The sequence below is a fragment of the Salmo salar genome, chromosome 27, assembly GCF_965601325.2.
Source record: "Salmo salar chromosome 27, fSalSal1, whole genome shotgun sequence".
NCBI classification, from domain to species: domain Eukaryota; kingdom Metazoa; phylum Chordata; class Actinopteri; order Salmoniformes; family Salmonidae; genus Salmo; species Salmo salar.
This window is the reverse complement of record NC_138317.1, coordinates 31,753,271-31,760,230: the sequence shown is the minus strand read 5'-3', so window position 1 is coordinate 31,760,230 and position 6,960 is coordinate 31,753,271. Positions and strand designations below refer to the sequence as shown.

Genomic DNA, 6,960 nt, shown 5'->3' with positions numbered 1-6,960 from the left:
AATAAAGACTTGCGAATGTGCCAATATTCAGCATTTTGACATGTCCCTCCGTGCACACACTGTGACTTCCAGGAAGAGTTTAACTCACTTAACCCCAAAAGTTTTCACAAAGTCATTTCTGAAGATATAATTTATTTTATGTGTTTAGTGGTTAATTGTAAGGTAAAAAACAACAACCTGTTTCTCATTTTAAGGTCAACCCTGGTACGTGGACTGAACTCTCATTTTAATATGGTGAAAGTATAGAACATAGAACATCTAATAGTAATATCATTGTGTGTTGAGAACAACACGTCAGCCCTGTTACTCATAGATGGACAGGCTAGGAATGTTTGAATTGTTACATTTTCGGGGTGAAGTTTGCATTCAATTGCCCCACCCTGTTGCACCCAGCTTCCATTTCGCCTGTCACAAGGGGATTTATGGCTGATTTACAGTGCATTCCACCTTTTCTTACGTTACAGCCTTATTCTAAAATGGATTAGATAGTTTTTTCCTCATCAATCTACACACAATACCCCATAATGACAAAGCAAAAACAGGTTTTTAGAATTGTTTCCAAATGTATTTAAAATAAAAAATGGAAATATACATTTACATAAGTATTCAGATCCTTTAAATAGTACTTTGCCGTAGCACCGTTCCTCCCATTCTTCTCTGCAGATCCTCTCAAGCCTATCAGGTTGGATGGGGAGCGTCGATGCACAGCTATTTTCAGGTCTCTCCAGAGATGTTCGATCGGGTTCAAGTCCAGGCTCTGGCTGGGCCACTCAAGGACATTCAGAGACTTGTCCCGAAGCCACTCCTGTGTTGTCTTGGCTGTGTACATACATAGGGTCGTTGTCCTGTTGGAAGGTGAACCTTCGCCCCAGTCTGAGGTTCTGAGCGCTCTGGAGCAGGTTTTCATCAAGGATCTCTCTGTACTTTGCTCCGTTCATCTTTCTCTCGATCCTGACTAGTCTCCCAGTCCCTGCCGCTGAAAAACATCCCCACAGCATGATGCTGCCACCACCATGCTTCACTGTAGGGATGGTGCCAGGTTTCCTCCAGACGTGACACTTGGCATTCTGGCAAAAGAGTTCAATCTTGGTTTAATCATTCTCATGGTCCGAGAGTCCTTTAGGTGCCTTTTGGCAAATTCCATGCGAGCTGTCATGTGCCTTGCACTGAGGATAGGCTTCTGTCTGGCCACTCTACCATTAAGGCCTGATTCTGATTCTCCCATCTCCACAGAGGAACTCTGGAGCTCTGCCAGAGTGACCATCGGGTTCTTGGTCACCTCCCTGATCAAGACCCTTCTCCCCCGATTGCTCAGTTTGGCCAGGTGGCCAGCTCTAGGAAGAGTCTTGGTGGTTCCAAACTTCTTCCATTTAAGAATGATGGAGGCCAATGTGTTCTTGGGGACCTTCAATGCTGCAGAAATGTTTTGGTACCCTTCCACAGATTTGTGCCTCGACACAATCCTGTCTCGGAGCTCTATAGACAATTCCTTCGACCTCATGGCTTGGTTTTTGCTCTGACATGCACTGACAACTGTGGGACCTTATATAGACAGGTGTGCCTTTCCAAATAATGTCCAATCAATTGAATTTACCACGGGTGGACTCCAATCAAGTTGTAGAAACATCTCAAGGATGATCAATGGAAACAGGATGCACCTGAGCTCAATTTCAAGTCTCATAGCAAAGGGTCTGACTACTTACACTACACAGATAAGGTATTTCTGTTTTGAAGGTTTAATAAATTAGAAAACATTTCTAAAAACCTGTTTTCACTTTGTCATAATGGGTTATTGTGTGTAGATTGATGAGGATTTTTTTTATTTAATCCATTTTAGAATAAGGCTGTAATAAAACAAAACTTAATTGGCACTTACTATAGTTTTTTTTTATTTAACCTCTTGAGATGGGATTTTTTTTAGGACAGAATGTTAAAAAGAGGTGAAATCCAAAATATTTTTCACCAATTTACACATCTCAAAAGGCACCGAATTGGTAGAACGACCCACGATGCACAGAGGTATTTATCAGACACGTTTTACTATTGAAAACAAATTAAGATTTATAAATGTTCTACTAAACCACATGTTAATAGCAGCAGGTAATGTAAATGTTATGAAACTGTTATAAAACTAAGGTCAAAGTGTATGTTTATGGGCAAATGAAGACCGATCTATGCCCATAAACAAACACTTTGACCTTAGTTGTATAACAGTTTTACAACATTTACATTACCAAATCAGTACATGCTGCTAGTATTTAACATGTGCTTTAGTGCAACATGTATAAAAGGCAGTGGGACTGAGGAGTAGAAACAGAAGACTGACTTAACTGTAGCCTACAGAAGAAAAGCAATACTTAACTTCCAGCACAGAAGAATGATAGAGAGAGCAACTCTAACTCTGGCTCTAGTGTTTCGGTGCCTGCTTGGAGAACAGGGTCTCACTAACGGTGTCATGGAGAAACAGATCCTCACAGGAAAAGGACAGATAGAGGGAGTGGGGTGAGGGTCAGAGAGAAGGAGCGATGGTGAAAGAGAACAGAGTGGAGTAAGAGAGAGGGAGAGACGGTGGGAGAGAGAGAGTGGGTGCCAGAGGATGAGGATGAATACCATTCAGGCTGAGAGGAAGGGGGTAGAGGAGGTGTCACTGGAGGCCAGGCTGACAGCTGCTGAGGGTCTCTTAGAAGAGGAGAGAGTCCTGGTGTCTGAGCTGAGAGCTACAATGGAGAAACAGAGCATCATGCTGCAGAGGCTGAGCATGCAGAGAAGAGGTACACTATTTTACCATACCAGTGATGTTCTATACTGTGGTTGTTCTTTTGTAACAGAGGAGACTTTCATGAGGCTTGATTTCTCACAGCATGACAAAACGTTACTGGAAATTTAACTTGATATAATAAAAACAGAATACCATTATCTTCTTTATAGGCCAACCAAAAGTGGCATTCTCCGCTTCACTGGGAAGTTTGAATCATTTTGGACCTGTCAGTATTGATGTCACATTGGTCTATAATGATGTCATCTCAAATTATGGCATTGCATACAGCCCTGTTAGATGTAATGCATGGGAAACGTTGCAAATCTTCATCAGAACTTAAAATACACCAGCGAACACACACAGGAGAGAAATCGCACCATTGTTTTGATTGTGGGAAGAGTTACTTAAGATATTTCTTTTACATTTTTGTACCTTTATTTACAGTTGAAGTCGGAAGTTTACATACACCTTAGCCAAGCACATTTAAACTCAGTTTTTCACAATTCCTGACATTTAATCCTAGTAAAAATTCCCTGTCAGTTAGGATCACCACTTTATTTTCAGAATGTGAAATGTCCGAAAAATAGTAGAGAGAATGATTTATTTCAGCTTTTATTTCTTTCATCACATTCCCAGTGGGTCAGAAGTTTACATACACTCAATTAGTATTTGGTATAATTGCCTTAAAAATTGTTTAACTTGGGTCAAACGTTTCGGGTAGCCTTCCTCTTGCTTCCCACAATAAATTGGGTGAATTTCGGCCCATTCCTCTGACAGAGCTGGTGTAACTGAGTCAGGTTTGTAGACCTCCTTGCTCGCACATGCTTTTTCAGTTCTGCCCACACATTTTCTATGGGATTGTGGTCAGGGCTTTGTGATGGCCACTCCAATACCTTGACTTTGTTGCTTCAATATATCCACATAATTTTCCTTCCTCATGATGCCATCTATTTTGTAAAGTGCACCAGTCCTTCCTGCAGCAAAGCACCCCCACAACATGATGCTGCCACCCCCGTGCTTCACGGTTGGGATGGTGTTCTTCGGCTTGCAAGCCTCCCCCCTTTTCCTCCAAACATAACAATGGTCACTATGGCCAAACAATTCCATCTTTGTTTTATCAGACCAGAGGAAATTTCTCCAAAAGTATGATCTTTGTCCCCATGTGCAGTTGCAAACCGTAGTCTGGCTTTTTTTATGGCGGTTTTGGAGCAGTGGCTTCTTCCTTGCTGAGCAGCCTTTCAGGTTATGTCGACATAGATACTTTTGTACCTGTTTCCGCCAGCATCTTCACAAGGTCCTTTGCTGTTGTTCTGGGATTGATTTGCACTTTCGCACCAAAATACGTTCATCTCTAGGAGGCAGAACGCATCTCCTTCCTGAGCGGTATGACGGCTGTGTGGTCCCATGGTGTTTATACTTGCGTACTATTGTTTGAACACATGAACATGGTACCTTCAGGCATTTGGAAATTGCTCCCAAGGATGAACCAGACTTGTGGAGGTCTACAATTTTTTTCTGAGGTCTTGGCTGATTTCTTTTGATTTTCCCATGATGTCAAGCAAAGAGGCACTGAGTTTGAAGGTAGGCCTTGAAATACATCCACAGGTACACCTCCAATTGACACAAATGATCTCAATTAGCCTATCAGAAGCTTCTAAAGCCATGACATAATTTTCTGGAATTTTCCAAGCTGTTTAAAGACACAGTCAACTTAGTGTATGTAAACTTCTGACCCACTGGAATTGTGATACAGTGAATGATAAGTGAAATAATCTGTCTGTAAACAATTGCTGGAAGAATGACTTGTGTCATCCACAAAGTAGATGTCCGAACCGACTTGCCAAAACTACAGTTTGTTAACAAGAAATGTGTGGAGTGGTTGAGAAACGTGTTTTAATGACTCCAACCTAAGTGTATGTAAACTTCCGACTTCAACTGTAACTAGGCAAGTCAGCTAAGAACAAATTCTTATTTGCAATGAAGGCCTACACCGGGCAAGCCCGGATGACGCTGGCACAATTGTGCGCCGCCCTATGGGACTCCCAATCATGGCCAGTTGTGATACAGCCTGGATTCGAACCAGGGTGTCTGTAGTGACGCCTCAAGCACTGAGATGCAGTGCCTTAGACCGCTGCGAGGAAGGAGCAATAATGTGTGTGTGTGTACGTGTGTGAACATACGTGTGTGTATGTGTATGTGTGTGTGTACGTGTGTGTGTGTGTGTGTACGTGTGCATGTATACTATGCATGCACATGTTTTTGTGCGTATGTGTGGCGAGCATGTGTTGGTGGGTGTGTGCGTGCGTGTGTTTGTGTTGATGCATCTGAAGTACGGTAATCTACTGTACATGCTCTGGTTGTAATACACCCTCTCTCTTGATTCAGGATTATTCACAGCACCAGTGAGAGGAGTATACTTCACTTTCTACAGCCATGCAGGGGGTGAATGGAGAATAGTGTGTGCCTTGTTCAAAAATGGACATAGAGTGGTCACTGCTATGGATCATTCCAGTAGAGCGGACATTGCTGACACAGTGGTGAATGGAGCTACCCTTCAGCTGAACAGGGGAGATCAGGTGTACACGCGTCTTGCGGCCAACACACACATCTTTGACGATTCACAACGCAAAAGTACATTTAGTGGCTTCCTGCTTTTCACTGTGTGAGTCCCTTATGATTCAAGATCATTTGGTCACTATAATGTTACCTATATAAAAATGTCTGTATTTCAATTTTATTTTGTATGCATGTCATTTGTATGTGTGTTGTACTGTATGTAATATCTCTTACTGATTTTTCCTTTGTTTGTATGTTCTACCTCTGTCACGGATTTCTTCGTCGTCAGACGATATAGCGAAATCATCGTCGGAGAAAGTAGACCAATACGCAGCGGGTTGCGTGTTCAACAACATATTTATTAAAGGACGTTGACCACGGAAAAACAAGAAAACTAAATAAGACTAGTGACAGTTTTACAGGCATAAATAAACGCAGTGCAAAATACAACTACCCACAAAACACAAAGACAAACACACCCTATTATATAGGACTCCCAATCAAAGGCAACTCAACACACCTGCCTTCAATTGGGAGTCCAACCCCAATTAACTATACATAGAAAAACAAACCTAGAACCTATACCAACAACTAACACCCCACTACACCACACACAAAACCCCATAATACAAAACAAATATACCTCTGCCACGTCCTGACCAAAATATAATACAAATAATACCTAAATATTGGTCAGGACGTGACAACCTCTTTTTGGTCACTAAAAAGTCCAGCCACACAGGTTCAGTTTCATCCAGTGGAGGCTGCTGAGGGGAGGACAGCTCATAATAATGTCTGGAACGGAGCAGATGGAATGGCATCAAACACAAAGAAACCATGTATTGGATGTATTTGATACCATTCCACCGACTCCGCTCCAGCCATTAACACGAGCCCGTCCTCCCCAATTAAGGTGCCACCAACCTCCTGTGGTCTCATCAAATGTTGTTCTGTGTTTACCTCCTACTGTACATCCACCCCTCACAGACACACATGTTCTGGGGTACAAGATAACTGTAAAAAGCTCCCAATTCACTGATTTATTGACAATGTTTCCATCCCAAACAGATCTTCGTCAGGTCAAACAAACAAACTGAGTGTTCACATCCCAAAATATACACGTCACCTCACATGACCGTTGCGGACATGACACATTAGTAGATGATGGCCAGAAACGTTATAATTTGGTATCAATGTTAGCCCTAGTGTCAGGTGCATCTAACCATAAACTGTTGTCCATGCTGAAGGCAGGTCATAAACACAAGTCATAAACACCATTCAAAGAAGATTAAATCCTTCAGAGAAGCTATTTTTATATTTTTAAAAGCACCTCCACACAGTAACCGGCGATGCATACAAAGTGAAATCATCTTAATTATTCTTTATTGTTGTTCAAGGCAAGGACTTTTTAATCAACTGCACATTTTCTCTCTTTAGATTATTTTTAGCTTATTAAAAAAAATAATCTCTCAAGACAAAAAAATCATTGTTTTCAAAGATCATTTCTCACATATTAATGCGGGGACAGGATTTATGCGTTGTGCGCAGAGAGACTATGAGACAAACTGCCTCTAATTCCTTAATTTATACTCTGCTGTAGAAGAGCGAGAAGTAGAACACGGGCACATGACAGTTCATAGATCAAA

At 41.7% G+C, this 6,960-nt stretch overlaps 1 non-coding gene across 1 annotated transcript; it reads left to right on the top strand.

Moving 5' to 3' along the window:
• The first annotated feature begins 2,283 nt into the window (after nt 1-2,283).
• Nucleotides 2,284-5,490, top strand: LOC106588869 (uncharacterized). Its single transcript, XR_014382941.1, has 2 exons — nt 2,284-2,771; nt 5,144-5,490. It is a non-coding gene; the product is annotated as an uncharacterized LOC106588869 (transcript).
• Nucleotides 5,491-6,960: the final 1,470 nt, after the last annotated feature.